Here is a 27693-nt window from a genome sequence, read left to right on the forward strand (position 1 = left end):
CTGAGAAACTGCAAACTACTTTGTCCAGAGCAGCACTAGAGCACTCCCATGGGCTTCAATACCTGGGGATATTTCATTCTGAGGATAACCTATTGCATTTCTCTATTAACAGCTCAACTGCCTACAAAATACACTGCACACATGTTGATTGATCCTCACTTATTTCAAGATGAAGGGCTGCAGCCTTGGAACTAGGAGGGGAAAAGGAGAGGATGACAGATGCTGGGGGTCGAGAAACTGGGAAGATAATATAATTCCCAAATGAATTATCCTGTCCCAGAAAAGTGAAAAAAATAAATTTCTAGGAAAGTCAGCCCCACTTTTCAGAACAAGCTATGTGTCTCAAGTCAAGTTTGTTGCTTAGCTACATCTTCCCAAAAGACTCTTGTGAGTATAGTAAAGATGAAACAAACGTGTTAAAAATAGAACACCAAGAAACATTTATTTTCAGATAGAGGGTTAACAGTAAATGGAACAGGCCGGAGAAACAGCTAAGATGATTCACAGCAGATGGACAACATTTTTTGTGTGGGGGGGGCACTTTAGTGGGTTTTTTTAAAAAATGAAAACATCATTAATCACCTCATTTAGCATGCATGTATTTTGCACTATACTATAATACTTTTCAGAATTTGGAAGATGTAAGAAGACTGTATGGAAATCCCTTGCAGACGATCACAATGACTTGAGACAAACAGTCAGATTGGGTATCCACAGCAGTGACCAGAGGAGGAATGACCACTGGGAGAAGTGCAGAGAGAGAAACACACCATGTTGCCCCTGAGGCAGCACAACCAGCCACCTTCATCTGCCCCATATGCAGCAAAACATGTCTCTTCCATATCAGTCTCTACAGCCACAGCAGGTGCTGTAACTCTCCAACAGTTTGACTTCACCCACCCCCAAAGAACACTCTAACATTGTCTCCTGAAACAGACAGGTGCCAACAAGAAAATGTGCACAAAAATGTCCATAGAGTAAACTGAAAGCTTTTGCAGATGACTTGGTTTTAACATTACAGGAGCCAGAATCTAGTACAAAAAGAGTTTTAGAATTGATTCATGAGTTTGGTCGGGTGGCGGGATTTAAGTTGAATAAGCAAAAAACCAAGGTTTTGGGAAAAAATTTGACACCTTTAGAAACAGAGGGGTTTCAGAAAGAGACAGAGTTAAATGTGGTTTAAAAAGTGAAATACCTAGGGGTTAATTTGTCTGCTAAAAAATTGAATTTATTTAAAGACAATTATGAAAAATGTTGGTCAGAAATTAAAAAGGACTTAGAAATTTGGTCAAGATTGAAACTTTCCTTGTTGGGTCGAATTGCAGCTATAAAAATGAATGTATTGCCGAAGATGTTGTTTTTGTTTCAAACCCTACAGATTGTGGACAGAGTGGAATGTTTTGGAAAATGGCAGAAAGATATCTCTAAGTTTGTCTGGCAGGGCAAAAAGCCCAGGATAAAATTTAAAATTCTAATTGATGCTAAGGAAAGAGGGGGATTTGCCCTGCCGGACTTAAGGTTATATTATGAAGCTGCAGCTTTATGCTGGATGAAGGATTGGTTACTTTTAGAGAACACTGATGTCCTAGATCTGGAAGGGTTTAATAATGCTTTTGGATGGCATGCATATTTGTGGTACGACAAGGTAAAGGTTCACAAAATGTTCAAAAACCATATTGTCAGAAAAGCAATATTTATTGTCTGGACAAAATACAAAGACTTATTAGAAAATAAGACCCCGAGATGGTTATCACCAATGGAGGCTAAGGCCCGAAAAAGACTCAATATGGAGGCCGGTTGGCCGAAATATTGGGAAATAATAGAAAAAATTGGAGACAATTGGAGGTTGCAGAGCTTGGAGAAATTAAAGAATAAGGTGCGAGATTGGTTACATTATGCTCAAATTCAAGAGGTTTTCAAACTGGATAAAAAAATAGGATTCCAGGTGGAGAAATCGAAATTAGAGACAGAATTGCTTGAGCCAAAGACTAAAGCACTCTCGAGAATGTACATCTTGCTGCTTAAATGGAACACTCAGGATGAGACAGTCAAATCAGCCATGATAAAATGGGCTCAGGATATTGGGTATAACATCATGTTTGAGGACTGGGAAAGGTTATGGACCACCGGAATGAAATTCACGGCATGTAATGCCCTGAAGGAAAATATTATGAAAATGATATATAGGTGGTACATGACCCCAGTCAAGCTTGCAAAAATATATCACCTGTCTGATAACAAATGTTGGAAATGTAAGGAGGCTGAAGGGACATTCTTTCACCTCTGGTGGACTTGTCCAAGAGTGAAGGCCTTCTGGGAAATGATCTACAATGAGTTAAAAAAGGTATTTAAGTATACCTTTCCCAAGAAACCAGAGGCCTTCCTCTTGGGCATTGTTGGCCAGAAAGTGTTAAAGAAGGATAGAACCTTTTTTATGTATGCAACTACAGCAGCAAGAATACTCATCGCAAAATACTGGAAGACACAAGATTTACCCACACTGGAAGAGTGGCAGACGCAATTGATGGATTACATGGAACTGGCTGAAATGACTGGCAGAATCCGAGATTTGGGAGAAGAAACAATGGAAGAGGACTGGAAAAAATTTAAGGACTATTTACAAAAACACTATAAGTTGTATGAATGTTAAGAATTTGCACGATTTGGAAACTTTAGCTTCAGCAATAAGATTTGGTGAAACAAGAAACTAAGTTACAGTGGTGCCTCGCAAGACGAAATTAATTCGTTCCGCAAGTCTCTTCGTCTTGCGAGTTTTTCGTCTTGCGATGCACGGTTTCCCATAGGAATGCATTGAAAATCAATTAATGCGTTCCTAGGGAAACCGCCTTCAGACCAGGTCCGGGGACAGTCAATTCTGAAGGCTGGGGGGGGGGCAAGGGCTTTTCTTCCCACCCCCAGCATTTTAAAAAAACCCCGGGACAGCGGAGGACTTCTCCGCTGTCCGGGGGATCTTAAAATGCTGGCGGGCGTTCGTCTTGCGGGGTACTACTGTATAAGTAAGAAAAGGTCGAAATTTAAAGTAATATTATGTTTAAATAATTGATAAAAAGTACTTTAAATCCAGAAATACAACATCTGAAAGGTACAAAGTAAGGCATGAAACAAGGTAATAATTTGCTGATACTTTTATTGTAAAGAACGCAGGGTGAGGGAGATGTGGGGAAGTCCAGTTGGCTGTGTAAAAAAGCTTTGGAAAGTTGGATTCATTCTTTCTTTTTTCTTTTTTTCTTTTATTTCTGTTTATATTTCTTATATTCTGTGCATATTTCTGACTTTGTATCTGAAAAATGTAATAAAAATATTTTAAAAAAAACAAACAAAAATGTCCATAGAGTAACAAAAAACTATTTTCCAATTATAAAACTAGAAATAAAGTGGTGGTGGGAAAAGGGAGTTCCTGCATGGAACACTTTCCTGATTTATTTTTAGTGCAATGCCTTCTTGCTTCTTTGTGTTAGGACAGTTGATCTTCCAGATCCCTCCCCCAACTGGAGATAGTCACTGTAAGTGAGAGCAGGACACAGCATTAGTATCGTACAGGACTCTTGGGCAACTGTTGGGGCCTAAGCACTCCAGCCAGAGCACACCACTGATGCCTGGCTGGGTCTCCCTTTAACTCATGGCCCAGTTGAATGAGCAGTAGGCAGCTGGGTGTGGCAGCCACTATTTACATTTTTGCAGAGCTCGGAAGAGCAGAGATTTATACATTTGTAAATTTTGCTTTCTCTACACTTCTCATTTCCCCATTATTAAGTTCGGTTTGCTCTCAACGCAATGTATATATTACCCTTGGGGTCCCTTCCAGCTCTGCAATTCTATGGTGCTATGAAATATATGTTTTGCAAAAGAACAACTCCACATGAAAAGTTGGATGCATTTTCCTATAATATGTGTATTTTTGTACCACATAAGTACACTTTTTGTCTGGAATAAGCATTTTTTGCAAGCAGGTTCCCCTTAACAGAAGTAATTTGTGTACATTATTTCCACCTATATGCACATTTCTAGATGCATTCTTTGGTTGGAGAACTGCATATAAAAATTCAGGAAAGAGCAGATTTCAAATGAGAAATGAATTATGCATTGTCAATTACAAATTAATTATAGTGTCAATTACTTACAGTGGGTGACTCCAAATTCTAATATGAGAGAGATTCTCCCATGCAACATTTCTGGGAGAACTTTGTGTACAACTCACATTAGTAACTGAGCTCAACAAACTGGAATTGGATATCGGATGATAGCCCATTGGAATGCTTGACACCGATAGCCCCAGAATTACGCCTCTCAGTACTTGGGCTCCACAAAGCAGGATCTACATCTGTTTCCATTGGTTTTTGATAAGGACAGGAACGTCCCAACCCCTTGATAACTCTGCAGCAAGCAGCACCAGTTCTTCCTAGCACAAGGACAGCCAATGTGGGGCCTTCTAGATGTTGCTGGACTACAACTTCTATCATCTCTGGTCATTGGCCATGCTGGCTGGGGCTGATGGGAATTCGAGTCCAGCAGCATCCAAAATGCACCATGTTGCTTAACGCCTGCTGGAACAAATCAATTTGCTGGCCATCACTGCAGTGGTCCCCTTAGGGTTTGGGGGCTCTGCCACAATACCTTCACAGAATGTTCCCAGCATTTTATGAGGCATTTTTCAGGGAGGAAAATCTCATCTAAAAACTCAAGAATTTTCTGTCACACAGAGCTAGGCTTTCTCAGTGTTTAATATTGATTCTAAACTCTAACCCAGTTTATCTTTCTCACCTTGGCTAGCAACACATTGCTACTCATTATTTTCACTTGAAATAAAGCCAGTCCAGGACAGATGCTTGGCATTGAGTCTGCACTCTGCTGTCCATGGAAATCACAAATTCTATTAAACTGGGAACAGGCCACAAGTGAGATTAGATATCATCTATTCACTTGGCTTCCTCCGTTATTTATAACTCTGCAGAGAATGAGCTACTGTACTTGCTTGCTGACAGTAGGACTCTTATTTAAACTGGGGACCCTGAAATGGCATGAAAGCTTACTCATCATGTCTTTTTTAACTGCAGTTACTATTGATAGGATCTTTTCTCATACACTTTTATTTCCACCCTGTGCCACAACCATTTCTGATTTTCTGGGGTTTGCTTGTATTGCCTGCTTTTTTCTATCAAGAGATATAACAATTCCTTGGTTAGAATTCAGTGGGAAGATCTTCTCATATCCAGTCATTTTTTATTGTCCTGAGACTATTGGATGTGCATTCCCAAATAGTCTTTGTGACCTTCTTCTGAAGTGAGAAATATTCCTTTTTCATTTCCAGTGCTGATGGATTCAGTGGGCCAGTCAGCTTCAGATGTATGCATTTAAAAATTTGTTTTGACACCCCCATTAATTAACATTTTAAATATTACCCAACTATGATTTTTCAATTGTACATTTTCCCCAACTCCCTCATGTGCCTTCTGCCAATAATAAATCCTCCTCCTAGACAACTATAAAGTTTTGATATATGAAGCTGAAAATCCAAAGAAGGGGATTTTCTCTTTTTTTGGAAGGCCCGAGATTCTAGATTTCTAAAAGAAAAATGCCTTGCTAACTTAGGATAAATACATTATATTTTATGTATCATAAACACTAAGCATTATAGTGTAGCACCCTGCTTGTGGTTAACGCTTAGCTGGAATGAAATATTCAACGCAGCAACAGAGAAATTAAAATAATAATTTATTTGTCAGACAAATAAATGAGAGGCACAGTGGTATATGGTTACCAAGCTCTGGCCCCCGCCTCCTGCCATTATGGCCAGCCCTTATATTTCCTTAATCCACCCCCCCTTTGCTCCTCCTGTGGCTGCCTTTGTTCAATCAGCCTGCTTGAATTTCCTATTGGCTGATTGCTATAACCAATTTTAAGATACACTCATATCCTCCTGTCCTTATATGGAACACAAAGAGCTATATATTGTTACATCTATAAATGACAAATAAGTAGTAATATATCTTACATGTGTCTCAACAAGGAATCTTAATTACCAGCTCACCTCTTGCCTTCCTTGCCCTCCAAAACAGATGGTTAATAATTTTAAAATTTTATCTTGAACAGATGTCAGAGACCTTGGGTTCACATAAACATTGAAAGATCTCCTTCATTTGAAGGTTTCTAAACAAATGTTTGACAGCTAATATATCAGGACAACATTTGATGGCGTCTTCCTGTCTAGCAGGGGGGCTAAACTGCTGGCTGACTTAATTCCAGGATAAATACAACTCTTCTAGCATTTGTTAAATCCTTTGCATAATTACATTTAAGCAAATATTTAGTACATAACATAGGTAGCCTTTTAAGAAGGATAAGCCTTCTCAAAGGAAAGGATGGACCAGTTTACAGCCTCAAAATAAAATAGGAAGAAGCTTCTTTTTCCCCAGCCAAGCCAGTTGCCTTTGTTTTCCATGTACCCTTGGCCTTTTGTCCTGTAGCTCAAGTTTAAGGCACATGGTTTTATTTTACTGTTTACCTACCACTTTTACAACTTAGTTGTACTCTACAGCATGCAAGGTTAGTGACCTGCTTCTCAGCCTTTTTATGACCGCAATAAACCAATAAACCAAAGGGGCCCTCTTTTCCAGAAGGATAAACATCTTGCCAAAGTACTTAGGCAGTTGGTCTTCTGCCTGGCATAACATTTGAAAATCTAAGCCCATTTAATTTAGGAACCTGATCAAGATATAAGCCAATATATGCCTTGATTAAAAATGCAGTCTATATTCAGATGCCACATTCCCCCCTTTCAAGCTCAAGGACCTTGGTACCAAGCGTCCTTGATAGCTTGATCTGCATCATATTCCTGAGTTAAAGCTGTGTATAGGGCCATGATATGAGGTAGAGTTTCATTCGAAATCATCTTGCTAATTGTACTTCTAAAACATGAAATGATACATGGCATCATACATAAAACCATCACTACTACCGTCAAGAAAAACAAGCAAGACATGTGGCCAACACACGGATTGCCTCACCATTATCTGAAATGTTAAAGCAACAGGCATTCCCTGTCAAGTTCAAGACTCCACATAGGCCTCTCTGCTTGGCAAGTACATAATCCATTCCCATTTTCAGCTGCAAAATGGGGCTCTACTTTCATCCAACTGTTGTGCAATACGTCTCAAACTCTGGGCCGTTACATTGGTTACAAGTTCCACTACTGCTTGCAATCGAATTATTCTGTTTAGATTATAAATAGGATCCTGTGCCCCTTGTATGAGCTCACCAGGATTCCAGGAGGCAGGATCATAATAGGCTATAATGCGCTCTGGTGGCCAATCATCAGTACCGCTCCAACTTTGGGTACTTCCTCCTGCTATATGAGAAATATCAGCGTTTCTTCGTGTTCGCTTGGCCAAATTAGTGGGCAAAATCCACATTGGTGGTAATACCCATCCCAGGAAACAAGTCCCACTCCATTTGGAAGGGAGTTTCTTGTATGCCCATTCTCCACATATCCACCACAACCCTGGGTCTGAGGGTTTTGGTATGTGGAGTGCATAAGGCGAAATATCACAAGGGGTATATAGTTCACAGTGCAGTATGTTAGATTGCCTTTCTCTGTCACAGTTATGTTCCATACCACTTTCCATGCATGAATAAAAGGGGTTGCACAGGGCAAGGTATTCCGAGTTCGATAGGTAGTACCGTTTGCCCAGGTATGACTATTCTTAATATAATCCCAAGTATAGTGACAATGAGAAGAGCCTATCATGGTAGAATCAGCTGCATCTGATGATTTATGTACACAGAATTCCCCTTGTACAGGTATAACTCGTAATGTTTAGTTGAGTTCCATCCGAGGAAATTCTGTACTTCTGTTCGGTGTGGCATTTCGCTTACCATACCAATGGCATCTAATGGTATCGGTAATAAGGGCATACCTCCCTCTGAATCATCTGGCCCAAGAGAGCAAACAAGGCAATTAGTCCTATTTGCAACATTGGCTTACCATTTCAGCTAAACCTACCCACATATTGTGGTCATAGCGGAATCCATATTTAGCAAATTTGGTCAGATTCAAGGACCCTTCCCCTTCCCAAGGGATCAGGATTAATAATAATATCATGTTGATGTCTAGCATATGCATTCCTTCCACAAAAGATTACCTTATTGTGATAGCATAAATATTAGTCCCAATATAATTCCCCCAGTGACAGAAACGGGGAACCACCAAGACCAAAACATATATCCCAAGGATCCCCAATGTGTAATATCCCTGATAATTGTTCCACAAGGGGGCAGTCAATCAATTGTATAAGAGAATCTTCCCTTTCACAGTCGCTGGTTCAGACGCTCCTCAAGCTTCAGGCGTGCGCAGGTCAGCCAGCTTCCAGGGTGTGGCTGCAGCAGGCCGGTCGTCTAATGTTGCCCGTGACCTAGCCCGTTCCCCGTAGGGCTAGATACAGGGGTTTTTGGAGAGAGTCAGTTTAAGAGGATTAGAGGGGTCACCTTTGCATGTCCAACTGCCTTCGGACTTCTTCAAACGGGAGTGATGAATCCAGGGGGGTCACCTCAGCTACCTTCACCGCTGTTGGAGTAGAGAGCAAGACGGTGTAAGGTCCACGCCACTTAGGTGCAAGTGGATCACGTTTCCACTCTTTCACCCATATGCTATGCCAGCCTGAAGCTGATGAATTGGCACGGCAATGCTGCACGGCGTGCGCTCGAGGGCCCACCTGTTAAGATAAAAAACAAACAAACAAACACGGGAGAGAGACAAAAACACGGGAGAGAGATTGCACTTGTCCCTGTGTCACATGGTCTCTTATTTGTTTGAGGTCAGTTGGACTATCCTGAACAAAGGAGGGCGGCCTCCCATACAGGAGCTCAAAAGGTGACAACTTAAGTCTTTTTTTTTTTTTGTGGGTGTGCACCGAACACGAAACAGTGTTATGGGTAACACGTCTACCCTCCTGAGACTTTAGACATATTAGTGGGCTTCTGGCATGCCCTGCAGATACCTTGCACAAGCGTCTGGCGGTAGGTGGTAAGCCTGGCCAGGTGAATTGCATTGTTTGGATCCCAATTAGGATCTTCCAAGGGAAAGTTGTCCTGGAGATGACGGTCAATATTATAAATATTTCCCACTCTGGCCTGCTCACGCAAATATATCTGTGCCTTTTCAATTATGTCTCTCCTTTCCTCAGTGGTGAACAGAGTATTCAGGAGCTGGCGGCAATCTGTCCAAGTAGGACTGTGAGTATTTATTATTGAAGTCACCAAGTCCATCATAGCCTGAGGTGGCTGTATTGCTTGCTGACCGATCAAGGTCTCCCTGTAACTTCTGTAATAATTCTCTAGGACTTGGATGTACAGGGGTTTGGGGTGGGCAATTAGTTGTTCCACTAAAGGAGACTGTAGATGGAGTTCTACTGGGACTCACAGGTGGAATAACCACTTCTGCTTGGGCTTCATTATAGAACTCCAATGCCTCCTGAAGATATTTTTCATAATCTATCAAGGAATCAAGTTCTGTGACTCCACCCCCATTATTCATTCCACTTTCTTGCCTTGGGGTTACAACTGGTGGAGTGTTTGGATTTATTTGGCAAGATTCCTTTCCTAGCTTTGGCTTTTACAGCCAATAATTTGCATCGTTGGACTTTGCATTCCCTTATCCATGGAGGATTTTTATTTAATGTGCTCAGCCAGGAATCTATATATGAAAATTGTTCTGGGCACCCTCCAGTCTCTTTGGCGATGTTAGACGAAAGTTTGCTTACTAAATTTATATCAAAGGTTCCTTGAGATGGCCATTCAATATTTTGATTCGGCCACTCTAATTCACATAACGTTCTCAGGCGCTCTGGCGTCAGTTTGACTCCATATGCCCCTGAGAAGGCTTTCTTAAAATTATTTAACATACATTCAAAAGGTGTACTTCCCCCCTTTGAACCCCCAACTCCCATTGTATGGCCCTGTGAAGTATCCACTCAGTCACTCACACACACACCTTACTGGGAAACGAAGTAGTACTCACTCCACACTTAGGTCAGCTACACATTGTACTTTCTCACACATGCAATGCGCCAGATACTTCACCACACACTACCTCCCATTCTTCCCTTTTCCCCCACCAGATCACCATCTGATATACCCAGCCACCTAGCGTACTCAGTTCCCCTTTACTGAGACGCAGAAGTTTGATCAGGACTTCTCTTCCTCCCAATTAATTGGAGGGCCAAAACCCCTTAGTGCACTTACCCTTAGCTGGTTCCCTGTTTATTTCTCTGGTCCCCCCCGGTCCGTCGCCATCGGTGGGCAGGGTATCAGACAGACGAGACTGCTGCGTTCCCCTGGAAAAAAATTTTTTTTTCCAGTGCGCGCTGGGTAGGCACAGTTGTCCTCTCTCTTGTACCCCGTCCAGTAAGGCGAAGGCGCTGCGTTCCAGCAGACCACTTATCCGAGTCGCAGGCACCATAAAATGTAGCACCCTGCTTGTGGTTAACGCTTAGCTGGAATGAAATATTCAACGCAGCAACAGAGAAATTAAAATAATAATATATTTGTCAGACAAATAAATGAGAGGCACAGTGGTATATGGTTACCAAGCTCTGGCCCCCGCCTCCTGCCATTATGGCCAGCCCTTATATTTCCTTAATCCACCCCCCCTTTGCTCCTCCTGTGGCTGCCTTTGTTCAATCAGCCTGCTTGAATTTCCTATTGGCTGATTGCTATAACCAATTTTAAGATACACTCATATCCTCCTGTCCTTATATGGAACACAAAGAGCTATATATTGTTACATCTATAAATGACAAATAAGTAGTAATATATCTTACATGTGTCTCAACAAGGAATCTTAATTACCAGCTCACCTCTTGCCTTCCTTGCCCTCCAAAACAGATGGTTAATAATTTTAAAATTTTATCTTGAACAGATGTCAGAGACCTTGGGTTCACATAAACATTGAAAGATCTCCTTCATTTGAAGGTTTCTAAACAAATGTTTGACAGCTAATATATCAGGACAACATTTGATGGCGTCTTCCTGTCTAGCAGGGGGGCTAAACTGCTGGCTGACTTAATTCCAGGATAAATACAACTCTTCTAGCATTTGTTAAATCCTTTGCATAATTACATTTAAGCAAATATTTAGTACATAACATAGGTAGCCTTTTAAGAAGGATAAGCCTTCTCAAAGGAAAGGATGGACCAGTTTACAGCCTCAAAATAAAATAGGAAGAAGCTTCTTTTTCCCCAGCCAAGCCAGTTGCCTTTGTTTTCCATGTACCCTTGGCCTTTTGTCCTGTAGCTCAAGTTTAAGGCACATGGTTTTATTTTACTGTTTACCTACCACTTTTACAACTTAGTTGTACTCTACAGCATGCAAGGTTAGTGACCTGCTTCTCAGCCTTTTTATGACCGCAATAAACCAATAAACCAAAGGGGCCCTCTTTTCCAGAAGGATAAACATCTTGCCAAAGTACTTAGGCAGTTGGTCTTCTGCCTGGCATAACATTTGAAAATCTAAGCCCATTTAATTTAGGAACCTGATCAAGATATAAGCCAATATATGCCTTGATTAAAAATGCAGTCTATATTCAGATGCCACAATAGGGCTGAGCCTAAGGAGGGGGAGGGGGAGTTGGGGGCTTTTTTGTATGCAAAGGTTTTGAGCAACATCTAAATCAGGGATAGGCAACCTAAGGTCCGGGGGCCAGATGTGGCCCAATCGCCTTCTCAATCCAGCGGACAGTCCGGGAATCAGCATGTTTTTATGTGAGTAGAATGTATCCTTTTATTTAAAATGCATCTCTGGGTTATTTGTGGGACCTGTCTGGTGTTTTTACATGAGTAGAATGTGTGCTTTTATTTCAAATACATCTTTGGGTTATTTGTGGGGCATAGGAATTCGTTCATATTTTTATTTCAAAATATAGTCCGGCCCCCCACATGGTCTGAGGGATGGTGGACTGGCCCACAACTGAAAAAGTTTGCTGACCCCTGATCTGAATGCACTCATTGCACAGCAGATTTTCAGTCATTGTTTAGAAAGAGAACAAACATTAGTTGTATATTTAGGAAATATTGCTCAGCAGCACACAGCTCAATCTTAATAGCCCTATTCAGACACTGAAAAAAATCCATTGTAAATCAGGGGATGGGTCTGTTTGTTGCTCTGTTGTCAGCTGCAAATAGCTATACACTCTGCACCCAGAAATGCACACCCTCAGTAACTAGCAGTAATTAGAATTTAAATCCTAACTAAACATTGTGCAAGGCCTCTGATCCAGACTGGATCATCCCTGGATCATCCCAGGTCAGACTGGAACTGCTTCGAAGTTATTGATCAGGCCCTAAACTGGAGCAATGAGACCATGCACGGCCCCGCTATCTATCTCTAGAACAAAATCCCTCACTTGAGGCATACTGTTGCAGGCTGGATTTTGAAGCATTTGTTCTTCCAGGATTCTGGTGGAGTAGAATAAAAAGGGCAAGTGTAGCTATCTCTCATGTATCCCCACTGATCAGGCATTTTGTTCTCAAGGGTTAGATGTTTAGGGGGTACAGAGGGATTTTAGGAAGGTATGATTGTGAGCCTTTTCAAATGTACCACCCACAGCACCCTGATATTTGAGCCTATAAATATAGGCCAATTCGCGTGTAATTATAAAACGCTGGGGAAGAGTTGTATTCAATAATACAACTCAGCCTATAATAAACTCCATGGGAGGTAACAATTCTTGTTCAAAACTCATTTAAGACAGAGGTGACTGTATATTCCTTTTGGTACTACTATGACTGCTTTAGAATTAGCTGCTGAATTCCCCTCACTCAAGTTTTCTAGCACGAAATTCAGAGACAATTAATATATCCCTCTTCACCCTGCTCTAAGAGAAAAATCCAAAGCACTGTGGCAAAACTCCAGCTACTTCCTTGAAGCTTTCAACTTGCTGGATATCAGCAGCATTAGCTTGCAATTATCCTATGTGACAAGACTACAAATTCTTGCTTTTTACTTTCAGACCAACCTGATTGCAATTTCCTCCCGTACTTTTCCTAGAACCACTTATAGTTCTACTCCTAATGGAAAAACAGAATGGCATACAGATATGGTCATGGAAAACTTAGCCTCTAGTTACTGCTGGTGCCAGTAAGTACTCTTGTGGTTATAATAAAGCTACTCAAAGCCTGACTATACATTACATATAAATGTGTGTAACACAAGACCCCCTGGCCCTTCTGATCTTTCCCCTGTTAGCGCCAGCTAATCTGCCTTGTACTTCTAGCTGAGAGGGTGAGAGTGAGCAAGCAATGTCAAGCAGAAGGAAAAGGAGAAGCAGTTGTCATGTGCTTGATCTCATCCCTTGTTCTTCTGTGTAGCTGTGAGCACTGGATCAAATGAAGAGATGGTGCCAAGCTTCATAATTGTCTGTGGTGAAGTAGGAGATGAGGGCCACATCCACATCATACATTTAAAGTAGTATCATAACAACTTTAAAAGTCATGGTTTCCCCCAAAGCATCCTGGGAAACAGAGGTGCCTGTTTGCCCCCACTATTGAGGGGGCCAACATCACACGATGTGCTGACATCACGTACAACATCGTATGGTGTACTGATGTGGTGCACACACTGATATCACTCAATACTGAGGTAATCTAGCACCCACCTTAAGAACTTGCAGGGCACCTGCTGTGACCTATTTTTTGTTCAGGGTGCTGAGAGTTGTTAGGAGACACCTTCCCTCTATTCATTCCCAGAGTTACAGTTCCCAGAATTCCCTGGGAAGATGAATTGGCCAGATTGACTTAGTCAAGTCCAGGTAGGATACAAGCAGTTGATCCACAAACCCACGGATGAGAAGTAGGGGGAATTTTGCCCGCTAATTGCATTAATTCCAATCATACCACAGTGGCTTAAATCAATATGACCATGTTATAGTAATGGGCTAAAACCCACAATCCATTATAAGTTCAAGCACATTTCAATGTATGGCAATCCTTTATACTTCTCTGTGATAATATATTGTAGACAGAAGTTTCCATCTCCTGGGAAGTGTAGGATGGAGTCTAAGTGAAGAGAGGGAAGTATTCCAAGATTTTAATGTCTCCTAAGAATAGGAGATAAAAGCATAATTCACTGAGCTCTTATTTTAGTCAAATAGGAAACCTAACACTTTGAAGATGAGACAGCAACATGAACTTTGATGGGCACAATGTTCTACTTAAGCTCTAAGAATCACTGCCCAGACATCCCTTTTGGACATTGCCTCCTAGTCCCAGACATGGAAAGCAGCTTGCATTATTTGTCCTGCCTGCTTCTTTACTCAGCCTTTATTTTGTGATGTTTTAGTTGCCCAGATAAACATATTGACGAGTGTGGATGTTTTGAATGTTATCTCTGATTGGCTTTTCAGCATAGCTCCAGTTTTCTAAATGTGTAACTGTTTTGGAATACAGAATAAAGGTGCTGAAGATGCTGAACTCCTTTGTCAGCCCCATCACTGCTTCAGAAGTTGTACAGTAGTAGCGGTTGATGTGACTGTGCTGCTATCCCACCTTCCAAACTCACAATGAAGTTGCATGCTAGTTCCACCTAGGGTAAGAGCTAAACTTCTCACCTGACAACATCGTAAGGAGACACTTCAGTCTATCTGAGGACCAGGATTTGTGTTTAGAATGGCCTCTGTGGCCTTATTTGCATGTAACCTCCAGCAGGAAGGTTGGCACCTCTATGATTGATCTGTACATGAAGGTCAGGAGGTCAGAAAGTGTGGTAATTCAGAATGGGAAAGAACCTTGCCTGAGAATCCTGGAGAGTCACTTCTGACAGTTGCTAAAGTTTACTACTGAGCAGTGTTTGAAACTCCAATAGTAATGGGCACGTTCTGAGATAGAGAATGTTATTATTGCAAGCATTTTTCTGAACTCTTGTCACAGCACCCTACACCGAAGATTTCCATTCAAATTGCCACGGTTGGCACTGGGGGCATGGCAGGAGAAATTCCTCCCCGCCAACCCTACGTGAAGGCAATTACTGAAGCAGGACCTCATAGACAGCCACGTCTCAGCTGGCTTTGCAGATCGGGCTGCTTCCTGCCCGCCTGGTCTGTAAGGAGAGGGTGGGGTGGGGGGTGGATGAGCTATGAGGCTGCAACTCCCCTCCCCCGACCCCAAGCCGCTGTGGATGCTGCCGAGGTGCTGTTTGGAGCTGTTGCTCAGACTCCCAGAGCCCCATCGGCGCTGCAAATACGGAGCTGCTTGTAGCTCCAAACAACCCTGTGAACCCAAACAATACTCTCACTCCACGAGGCAGCAGCAGGAGTGATCCTGCTGCCTCCCCCTCCTCCTCCCCCTCCCTCTACATGGCCGGGCAGAGAAGCTGTTTAAGAAGTTGGAGCAGTAGAATGGGCAGCTCTGCATTTGCAGCCTCGAGCATCTCCCTGTCCCCCGCCGCTGCCAGGAGCATCCTTAGATGTGCCTCTTTTGGTGCTGCTTGAGCTGGGGGATCTGCCGCGCACCGCAGCACAAATGTGATTAGAAATTGTGTTTCAGCGCCCCACAACCCAGGTTCCAGGGCTCCTTGCTTTTCTTTCCTGGTTTTGAACAGTGCTACTGATCTAGATGGTCTGACTCAGTATAAGGCAGGCTCCCATATTCCTATGATTGCATACTTCCATACCATGTTGGTGAACCTCAAAATCAGGAGAAGATAAAGAGTTTGATAGATGAAATATCACAGTTCACACAGCTTCAAGTCAGCAGTACTATTGCAAGATGAAGCGTTTTCACTATACGTTTATGTCACTGTACTGAGCCAGTGGTGGAATAGGCTCGTCATCCATTTTTAGTGGCACAGTCACTTCGGGAGAACCAGGAGAGGAGTGGAATTGAGTGACTGGAGACTAGCTGAAGCTAAAGGGTGCAAATTGAATTAAAAGCCTCTTCTGCTGGTCAAATGGATTAGCTCTGTTTTCTCAGCTTCCTTTGAAGTTTGATCATTTTTGTTCTGCTTTATATTCAAATAGCCATTTTGAAATCGGGTCCCCAAAGTAATTTGTGTTTAGCCTGGTATAGATAATACTTTGTCAGCGATTTTTATCAAAGCATCATCACTGCATTGAGCTTTAACTTCTTTGTTCTTCCAGCATTTTGCCAAATCCCTCTTTGCTGCAGCTAAGTTTGATTAACTCTAATAGCCAAGTTATGCCTCTTCTTATATCCTGCATCCCTGCTTAAGATCAAATCTGATAATAAATATCCATTTACTCACCCCCACTGTTTATGAGTTGTTCACTGATAGCGTGTCCTCAATACTAAATTATTTCGAGGTTCTGGCATCACCACCTACCACAATTCTGTGGAGGGCCTGCCACTTTTGGGATTTTGAGAGTCCTATCATTGCCAACACACCCCTCCCTGCCTTTTCTATAGAGCTTGTATCTAGAGATAACCAGAGGTGTCCCACCAGTCACACGGGGTAAGGCAGCTGCCTCAAGCAGCACCCAAGAGAAGCGGCACTGAGTAGGACAAGGAAGCCACTGACCCACTGGTTCTTTCCATGCTTTCCTTCAAAACCAGGCACTGAATCTCACCCATCGTGGCTCAGATACTTCTGTCATTAGAAGATAAACACCTATACAGAACATCTCTTGAGAGGCATCTGATTCACGTATTTTTTTCTGTCAAGAGTTGGATACCTCAGTTGGGAGAGCATGAGACTCTTAATCTCAGGGCCATGGGTTCAAGTTCCACATTGGGCAAAAGATTCCTCCATTGTGGGGGATTGGACTAGATGGCGTTCAGGATTCCCTTCCAACTTCTACAATTCTATGATTCTATGTTTCTGTCAGGTCTCCCTGCATTTTCATTGACTCATTCTTCCTTGCCCTTGACCCTTTGAGGTGATTCATTGTGAACCAGAAGCTGTTCAGCTCCTGTCAACTTTTTTCCAAGGTTAAGTTTCAAAGCTGCTCTGCCGCAGCCTCACTGCTATTTAAAACTAAACAGAACTACAAAATGGCACAGCAGGCGTGACCAGGTGAGCAGATGGCTGTCAGTCTTAAACATCAGTATGGTGTCATGAGGAACTGAGCAGCTGATCAGACTTTGGTACTAGTTATCATAAGCAGGAGGAAAGAAACTGATTTGCTTTTGCACACAAGAAACAGCAAAGGAAACTCACAGACGAAAAGAACTACCAGAGTCCAGGCAACATGTATGTTCGCTTGCTTTTACAGACTCATTGCCTTTGCTTGCCATTATCACTGTGATTGAAGGCTTCTGTGTGGGATGATGTAGACTAAGACTGCTGGAGGCTTTCATGGAAACACTGCTAAAATGTGTATTTGTGTCTTTTTAATACAGATTGGACAACCAGTATATTTTCAATCTGTCAGTTTGACTGCTCTCTTCCTTCCATCTTTCCTGTAACCTTTCAATGACCTGTGCATGTTCTTCCAGGTACCTAATTCAAACAAATGAGTTATGGATTAAACACGAGTGACAAAGTGAAATTTCATTCAGAGCTGATTATTTGACTCTCTTTTTATTTTTACAGGTAAAATTCTGGGGTTTATTTGTTTCATTTTCCATTCTACTCTGCACTATTGGTAGGAATGCCTCCTTATTGGCCCCTGTCATCTCCACCAACATCATCAGTATCATGACTATTATTATTATTATTATTATTATTATTATTATTATTATTAGTTTCCATACTGCCTTTCCCATGGGAGTCTAGGATGATGAACAACACAGGAAAAACAATCCATACAATAAAAGTATCTAAAAATACATTTATAAATACACACACACACACACACACACACACACACACATACACACAAACAATATTATATACTGAAATTTCAGTTGACATTCATGCCTCAAAAGCCTGGATGAACAGATTTGTCTTCAGTTTCTGTCTAAATGTCATCCACATGGGAGATAGATGCAACTCCCTGGGGAGAGAGTTCCACAACTCATAAATTCTCTCTTTTTGTTGCAGACATGCTAAACAGAGACCAGGTCCTTGTGACCCTCCAAAAATTGTTGGACTCATCAGCTACACCCAGCATGGCCAATGGTTAGAGATGAGGGGATGTCAAGGATGATGGGAGTTGTTGTCCAACAACATCTCTAGAGGGCCACAGCTCCCACACACGAGGAAGTAACGTAATACAAGACATTAGAAAAAGTAAACTAACAGAACTGCTCAAGGCTCTGATAAAATTATCTGACTTAATGTTGCTGTCAGAATTAGCCTTGGGTCATTGTAGTCTGAGAAAGATTTATTAGACTGTGTTAAATCACCACACAAGGCCACCATTAGTGGAGACACAGTAAAGCAGTACCTTCACATTTCCACAACCATAGGTCCCCTAGAAGGCTATAATTCAAATGTGATTATACTTTGGCTGAAGAAAAAGCAATGGAATCCTCAAACTGGTACTAAATCAAAAGAACAGGGATGCTTTAAAATTTATTCTTTAAAAAAAGAAAAAAAATCAATTACAATATATTGCCTAAACTTTTTTTTATTTAATGTTGGCGTTAACATATTACTTACTAGTCCATTTTCAATATATTACATCTATTTGATGGGATGCAATGCTTAAAAGGGTACTTTGCATCTCAAAGTTTGAGTGCCAGGCCTAATATGGGGTCTAATTAGCTGAAAGGAGTGAAGCATACTTTTAACTCTAGAAATTTAAACACATGTATTCTAAAGAGCAACAATTCAGATTACTGCATCTGTGGTAGCAGCCTGGAAGTTTTATGAGCTCTGTGTGAGGTCAGTGAGAAAGGGGTCTGCATAATGTAGAGTACAAACTGCTGCAGGAGCTATCCCAGGGCTCATTCCTCTGTCTTGCACATGCAGGTTATACAGGCAAAAGAGTCTTCTGATTGAGAAATGCTCACTCCTACACATGGATGACGTAGAAATTAAATTTGTATGCACATTTAAGGGCACATACCTAATTTGCCATTTCTGAACACAGCCACATTTTGAAATTTGCATTTCTTTGAATTTTGCAACACAATTCTCCAACCAAGTAATGTGTACAAAAATGCAAATAATAAGGTAACGTGTGCATAAAAGTGAGAACACTACTAAAAACTGTATTAGAGGAAGTGGCTTTGCAAAAATATGTATATTAGACAAAACTGCACTGTGTACATGAGGAGAAGTTTGCCTAAAATGCTGATGATGACATAAAAAATAATAATGCAAACTGATGTGAAATCTGGATAACTGAACTTAAGGGCAGAAAAATGAAAAAGTTAGAGAAAGCAAAGTTGATAGATTTGCTCACCACTCCACATGTACATGCAAATATACAGGTGTGTAAACTGTCCTGCATATATCAGATTTTTCATTCTGTGTCCCCCCCCCTCCCTCTGAGAGGTAGAAGAAAGTATGGAAGGGAGCCGTACAGCTATAAGACAGATGGAGTAATAAAACATAATTATTGACATTGTTGTTCTCTGTGTGAGCAGATATGTATTCTAGTCATTATATGAATAATTTATTCTTCTATTTGAATTTCTGATGAACAAAAGCTGAACACTGCCTTCCAAACAAATGCTTTATTCAGCTGCAATCCTTCCTCGCTTACTGCCTCTGCAACATACAAACAAATTTAACTTCTTGTTTGGTACTGGAAATAATTGGTAAAAGTGGTTTTAAGTCAACACATGACATTTTTCTTTACATTTCCTCCTTTTGTTAAAGTCAGTATGTGTACTACCGGAGGTGTAGTTATAATGTATAATGGAATCTGATGGACTGCAGTTTCCAAAGCGGACTCTTGCTCTGATCTGGCTGGTGCAGATCAGGTGAGTCTGCTTTGGAGTCAGAGTTCATAAGAATTCACTCCACATCCCACCACTCTGTTACACAGTTTTCCTACACTAATAGCAGGACATGGCCCAGAGCACTATGGAAGGTGAAATCCTTGCAGGGGCTCTTTCTATTTTGTCATTTGGGCTGTGTGATGGGAGGGAAGAGGTGGAGGAAGCCCCCCCGCCCTTTCTGGTTGTGTAATTGTCACACCTGTAAAACATGTTCAGAGCACATTCCCTCTCCTCAAGTAATCCAGGGAACTGCAGTTTGTTAAGAATTATCAGAACTGTAGTTTTGTGAAGGGTAAACTAGAGTTCCCAGGACTCTTTTGAGGGGAAAGGGATATGCTTTGAATATGTTTTAAAGGCATGGTGTGTACACAGCCTCTGTTGTTCCTCCTGCTGCTGCAACCGCACCAAAAGAAGGGAGGAGATGGTTAGGGTTAAGAGGTTGGGTGTGTGTGAAGGCAACAGAGATAGAGCAGTGCACAAGCCTTCCAAGATTTTCAGGTTCGTTCCAGGCATGTTTCCATGATTTCTACCCATGAGGGATGGGATGGTGATGGAAAAATCTTAAGCCAATCTTTGGAAGATGCAGTCATCTCTAGTTCTTATGCAGCACAAGTGATAATGGATACTTAATGGATAGTTAATGGGGATAATGGGCACTGCAGTGCAGCAATGGCAAGAGGGCAACAGGTTTCCCACCGTTGGCATCAGTGGATGATGAAATCATGGCACTGAACTTGATAAAGTAATGTTTGTAGGCTGCATCAAAATGGACTAATAAAAGGCCTAGTAGCTTCAAGGGAACATTTGCATGTCACTTATTAGTCAGATCTCTATAAATTAAAACCCATTATGCTTAATGTTATTCTGCAATCACTCTGGAAACTACTAATCTTGACCTCTTTTCATTTCAGCTGCCATTTGGCTATTTCTAGGTCATGCTGCCCCAGGGATCTTAAGAAGAACCAAAGTCAAAGCAAAGCTGTCAGACACAAATGAACAATTGCTGGCAAGATAGGACAATCCATGTTCCATGAAACGAGAGATGAATGAACAACCAACAAGAATAAATAATCTATAGGAGACAATGTAATCCAGAGATAAGTGAGATACCAAGTTGATTTAGAGGGGGCTTTTCTCATTTTAAATCCACGAGATCTTGCTTCTGAAAATCAAGCAGTTAATAAAATTGTATGTTGCTAAGAAGAAATAGTGAGAATAGCAAAGGTGGTGGGAAATCAAATACACTTCTGCCGTAAACTGGTAAATTGAATTGTGACTAGAATTGTGCCATCCTAACATGGCGCAAATGTACACTCAAAACAGCAGCATTGAAACGCTATGAACAATATGGTCTGTGTAAATAAAACAAGCTTTGAGAGCTGATGTTGCTTGAGCCAAATCCTGAGGGGCGCAGTCATCCCACTCACCCTTCCTTAGTTGCCAATCCTAGAGACAAAAGAGGGCATGGACGAGCAGTATATGTGACAATAGCAGCTGACCATTGTGCAATTGATACAGAATGAGGTTCTGCCCCTCACTTGATTCTCAAGGTGGATCTGCTTCAAAATTAGTTTTTGACCCGGAAGGTCGAGCTTTCAAACTCTAAACAGGAATTCGAATGTGAAGAGAAATTCACTGTAATCTAATTCCAGGTGTCCACCATCAACAGTTACCTGAGCAACCCGAGTTAAGTTGGCATAAGATGCAACCAACTATGCCTGCTTGATTGACAGGAGAAGAATTCACTTCTTATTGCTGCTTAAAATAATGAACAGTCATGCTTCAGGATTCTGACTGAATAGTTTTTGTTGTGGACAACATTTTTTGTTGCAATGAAAGGTAGCTAAACTCAGATGTCCATGTAATGATTAAAAACATCCCTGTCTACATCAAATGAGGCCTAGAAATCACTTGGTATCTCTGTCTCTCTCTCTCAACCAACCAACAGTTTGCACTGATAGATATCTAATCTGCAGCTGACGAACAAAGAGGCAGGTGTCAACTTACATAATTAATTTCTTTGAGGTAGCCACCATGTAAAGTTGATCCAAACCCCCAGTACCACCTAATTTAGAGTCCTGTATGAGAATGTGTCACTTGGTCCCAGGGGAAGATTTGTGGTCTGTGGACAGCCCTTTGGGGGCCCCTATTCGTTCAACTAAAGGGACGCAGGTGGTGCTATGGGTTAAACCACAGAGCCTAGGGCTTGCCGATCAGAAGGTCGGTGGTTCAAATCCCTGCGACGGGGTGAGCTCTCGTTGCTTGGTCCCAGCTCCTGCCAACCTAGCAGTTCAAAAGCACATCAAAGTGCAAGTAGGTACTGCTCCGGTGGGAAGGTAAACGGCGTTTCCGTGCGCTGCTCTGATTCGCCAGAAGCAGCTTAGTCATGCTGGCCACATGACCCAGAAGCTGTACACCAGCTCCCTCGGCCAATAAAGCGAGATGAGCACTGCAACCCCAGAGTCGTCTGTGACTGGACCTAATGGTCAGGGGTCCCTTTACCTTTACCTTTACTCATTCAACTAAATAAACATGAATATATCCAAAGATATGATAGAGCTGCCTGCTCCCTAAACACTGCTTAATGGTGTCCCTTTTTGAGCAACGATTACAGCATTCTCTTCAGCACCAGACATCTCTATGACCATTTTGGTCGAAGGATCACAGCTCAGTGGTAGAGCATCTGCCTTGCATGCCAAGGGTCCCAGGGCGGGGAGAGACTTCCTGTCTGAAACCCTGGGGAGATGCTGCCAGTCAGTGTGGACAGTACTAAGCTAGATAGAGCAACAGTCTGACTCAGTATAAGGCAGCTTCTTTTGCGCCATGCCAAGAGATTGTGCATGCAATAAATTCCTCAACATTGAGAAGAAAATATCCATAATCAAAGAGGATCCCTAGTGAATTACAAGCAATGTTTCAGACACAACCTAATAAAACTCTCAGAAATCACTGTAATGAAATGAAAAGGAAAAGCTGTTCACCCACAGATATAGTAAACATGCTATGAACAAGCCATTTCACTGCTGCGTCAAGAACTCTGTATGTGCCCTGGAGCCTCTGCTTGCACATTGGCTGGTACTTTATCAAAGTGAAATGATTCCAGCCTGCCTGTAAGTTGGAGCAACATTATTGCATACTAAACGTTTCTAGTCAATCATTAAAATTAGCTTGAACCTAAATGTTAGCTAGAAAATGAATATTAAGTGTTCAGTTAATATGACCACGGGACCAGAAGCATCATAAAGATGAGGAAAATTGGTGCCTCACAATTTTAAAATGTGTTTGATTAAACAAATTAATTTTGTAGAGTGCTTTGAAAATGAACAGTGTGGTGTAATTGCTTAGCATTATGATAATGAGGTTTGCTAACTTATCGACAGCTCCGTTTATTATATAGCATAAAAGGCTTACAATACAGTAATGTGCTAATAATGCTCAATATCAAATAGTACTGAACTTTTCCTTCTTCTTTTCTCCATTCCCCCTCACCAAAAATGCCATGCAGAACCAGTCAAATCAGATAGTTTTCTTGATCAGCCTGGTTAATTTGCTCTAACAATGCCATTGCATTGTCATTGTAAATCAGGTCACTGAAAAATATGGGAATTGTAAAACGTGATACTAGATTCTCTCATACTAGATTGTGCAGGTGGCAGTATGGGGAAATATGTGGGATAGGTTAGTATCTGCATTCTATTTCTCCAACTGAAAGGTTATTTGATATGACCTTTGTTACAAGTTTAAAATGTAATGTTTATTTTTGGGGGGTTGTAAATAAGGATGAGGGAAGCAATTAAATAGGAGCCCCCCTGCACAAACACAGGAGCCACAATTCCCACAGCCCACCTACAAATTTTTCAAGTGAGACATTTTATCTTTAAGAAGACAGGAGGGTTATGAAGTAGCAGATATTTCCCAACTAGTAGCTGAGGTTTTGGTGTGACATCACCACTCACCTGATCTCTGGTTGGTTAATGGAAGTTAGCTAGGGAGGAGCAAGGTCAGCATGGTGCAAACGCATCAGTGGGAGCATCAGATTGGCACTGTGAGTGCATTTGCGCCATGCCAACCTTGCCACCTTTTCACCTCCCCCTATTTACTTTCTGCTAAGAAGCAGTGATGTGACTCTTTGAGGTCAGACCATGTTGTCTGCTACTGTTCCCAGCACAGTGGCAGAAAGGGATTCTCAGGGCTGTTTTTTGATGGCAAATGATTCACACAGGCTCTGTTCTTGCTGGAGATTATGTGGCTTGGTAGTTCCAGCCCAAGACATTCTTCATCCTGAGGCAAGGACAATATGTTTCTCCCCCTTCTCATTTCACATGCAAAATCCATCAGGCAGCTGAATCTTACTTTGACGTTGGCATTGGGTCAGCATTTTCTGCTTAGGGAGGACAGAGTAGGCACACACAGCTCTGTCCTCCAGGATCTCACTGCCATTCCCTCCTCTCAGCATCTGCTGCCTGAACTAGGTTCTTCATTCTGCCAGCTCAGGCCCTATGAAAATCAAACTTTTTCTTTTCAAGTGACTAAAACAAATGAAGACTTTAGGTAATTGCATTCAAAAGCATTTTCAGTCACATGAGATATTGTTATATGATAAACAGAATTTGTTGAGCAAGAATAACCTTTTTAACTTTTTGCAAATTAAATGCTGGTGATTGAGCAAATGGAAACAGAGGTAACACCCCCCCTCCCCATACACAGTTGAAGCTCTTTCTCATGAGTACCCAAGAGGAAGGAGTCTGCAATTATGGGCCTAACGTGTGTGGCTTGCAAAAACTTTTTTCTTTGAGTTTATATTCTAGGCTCTCAGGAGACACAGGAAGGAGCTGTGGAAAACTCAGAGTTTCTATCTATTATTCTCTCAAATAGGTCCATTAGGAAATCTTCTCTAGCAAGTGGTGATCTTTTTTTAATTTTTTAAAATACTACTATTATTGCATTCATACAACCCTCCTTGTTATTTCTTTCATTATATGCAGTCTGTTCATTGCCTTTAAAAAAAGCTCTTTATCCACTTTGATTAGATAATTTCTCCATTATTTAAGGTTTGTGGTAGTGTTGTGAAGAGGAGTCTTTATCCTATTTCTTGCACACTGGGATCTGAAATCATTAGTTCGTCTTCTGCTACAATGATGGTTTCCCCTGCCCTCCCATCCTCCCTCCCTTGCGCTTTTCTCTTCCTTCTCCTATTGCTTTTCCGGCTTTGAATAAAAACGAATGAGACCGATCCCATCCATAAGTTATGCCTGTTGGGCAGCATATAATCACTGCTAAGCCCCCTGTTTCAGAAGACCACAGCAGGCAGGAAGACCACAATGATATTTGCACATGGGGCACATGTGTGTGTGTGTGTTTCAGTGTGTGTTTGGGTGAGTGGGAGGAAGGGAGAGCAGAGGACTTTATCTTAGGAATTACATCCATAAATAATTCCTCCTTTTTGCAATGACAACAGCACACTATCAGCAATCAGCCAAATGATCAAAAGACTTGTTAGGATAAAGGTGGCTCGGTGGAATGAAAAGCATCCTGAAGCCAGCAGTTACCTGAGACTGCTGTTCTTTGCACCATTTCTGCAGATTGCCTATATCACAGTCCTGCCTCAGAAATGTGGGCGCAGGTGTGACCCTTAGCATTCCTTTTCTCTGTGGGACCATGGCCACGGATATTGAACCTTGACCTTTTTGTATACTGGAGCGATGGGGTTCCAAGAATTGGTATGCTTTGGTTCTGGTGTATATGGCCGCACTCTATACAGGGGCATGTCAAGGGCTATGATTATGAGTCTGAGTTCTGTGTGCATCTGTGGTTCTGTCATTGGGTAGTTGCATTGTCAAGCGGGAGATTTGGGCTCCAGTCCTGCTGCCCTTCCACTATGCACCTGAAATCATGCTCCTACATGTGCCCCCAAAACAAGATCCAGAGGGTCCTGTGAACCATCTGGAGTAGATGTTAAAGGTTGACTAGAAGGGCTGCAGGGGAGAGATGAATAAGGGAAAGGCCTGTTGCATGAGAAGAAGCCTATTCCACTCATATAGCAGCAATGTTTGATGCAGCCCAATGTGTACACATTCATGTATGCTGGAAGTGTGTCATACCCTCCTATATGTGTGTGTATGTCTTGAAATGTGTTTAGAAATCTTGAAATGTTTATCTTAATTTTTTATATCTACATCCAGTTCTATCGCTAATGATTTTGGCTAGCTTTAAAATCTGTGGAATACAGGACTACCACAAATCTGCCAACTGATGCCCTAAGAGAAAGGTAAACTAAATATTTGGCCTTTTCCATCAACTTGAGTTATGTATAATTCAATGTATCTGAAGCAAACTCTTGTGGGTAAAGCAGAGCCACAAATAATGTAGAAGTATTTTGCCATACCTGTGACACTGTATGACTGTCATTTTAAATTGGCCTGGGTAGCAGGATGGCTGCGCTTAGATGGCCAGTGGGATCTCGCTGTCTGTCAGATTTTTGGCTTGTTCTTGACAAGTTGTTTGACAACTCACTGGCAGCAACTACAACCCAATTATGCCTCATCCTTGCAGTTAAAGTGAGCTAGTCACAGTGTGATCACTGGGACCAAAGTGACTTAAATCCAGGATTCTGATTGCTGTATGAATTACACCCAGCTCTAACATTACTGGGAAGGAAGTTCTATTTAAATCAGTGGAAATTGTTTTCAACTAATGTGGCAAAGGCAAGATGATCCTTCAATGTGGGTCTCTAGTTCCCGTCTCTGAGCCCAGATATACTCATGTGCAAAATGTTGCTGAATGGAACTGGTACCACACATGGTACTTTGTGAATTTACCTTTATACTGGCATTAAAATGCAGATAGCTAGTCTGGGTTTTCAGATTCACATTGCATTGCAATAACAAAAGATCTTTTTATTTGTTAATAATGACCACAATGGGTTTTTTGTGCATGAAAAACAAAAGCCTGGATCTAGTTTTGTTTTTCAACTGCAGAATCAGCTCTCATGAGTGCAGAACATGTTGTGTTTACTGACATATTGTGCCACCATATCAGATATCTTAATTGTAATATAAAAGAGCTCTCCCTTAGTAAAGCCTTCTGATACACTCTAAAATTTCTCTTTTGCTACTTTTTGCTGCAATATTTTATTTTCTGGGAGACATTTTCCCAGCGTGTTTTGTTTTATCTGATACAAATTGGTCAGTTTCATAGTTAATTTTGGACAGTTATTAAGACATAGCAAGTGCATTGTAGTTGTAGTTAGAGCAGACATATTCTAAGAAAAGCGTCTTAGAATGTTTTTATATTTACCTGAGTACATTCAGAAAGAATATGATGATGCTTGTACATCCTATCCACTTCTGTTAATGAAAGGAAATGCTCTTCAAAGATGCATCACTTCTTTTAGCCTTCACACAGATTGGCTTTAAAAATGAATTAATTCTGATTTGATATGATTTTTGCTTCTGTGTTGTAAACAATAAACATGGTTAACAGTTCCCTCATGAAACTCCAAGGTTAACCTCTGTCTTGGATTGGTTTCCTCACTATATATTTGTTCCTGCTTGGACACATTTGCTTATCTGTGTGTATTTCAGTAAATCACATAAATTAGCAGGAAATTCTGTAACCACAGTGACTGAATAAAAAATACAGCCCTATGAGTATCCAATTTCCATGTCTTATTGGGGAACACTGAATGTTGCCATTGTCAGAAACCTCTGGTTAGCAGGGAAACGTAAAGTCTGAACGAAAACCCTTGCAAGACAGCATGGTAGAAATGTTTTAAATCCACTTCCAACATATTTTGATGTACTTAGTGCGGAATGGAAGAACTTGGGTTTAACAGTAT

The 27693-nt window shown here is 41.4% G+C and overlaps 2 long non-coding RNA genes across 2 annotated transcripts; one reads left to right on the forward strand and one right to left on the reverse strand.

Moving 5' to 3' along the window:
- Window positions 1-3420: 3420 nt before the first annotated feature.
- LOC308592592 lies at window positions 3421-14752 on the reverse strand. The gene is made up of 3 exons (XR_014010570.1): window positions 14618-14752; window positions 13028-13079; window positions 3421-3522 (listed from the first exon to the last, which is right to left on the reverse strand). It is a non-coding gene; the product is annotated as an uncharacterized lncRNA (long non-coding RNA).
- Window positions 14753-14898: 146 nt separating this feature from the next.
- On the forward strand, window positions 14899-21766 carry LOC308592668. Its single transcript, XR_014010612.1, has 2 exons — window positions 14899-15118; window positions 20768-21766. It is a non-coding gene; the product is annotated as an uncharacterized lncRNA (long non-coding RNA).
- Window positions 21767-27693: the final 5927 nt, after the last annotated feature.

The sequence above is a fragment of the Podarcis bocagei genome (genome assembly GCF_964188305.1).
Source record: "Podarcis bocagei genome assembly, chromosome: 8".
In the NCBI taxonomy this organism is placed as follows: domain Eukaryota; kingdom Metazoa; phylum Chordata; class Lepidosauria; order Squamata; family Lacertidae; genus Podarcis; species Podarcis bocagei.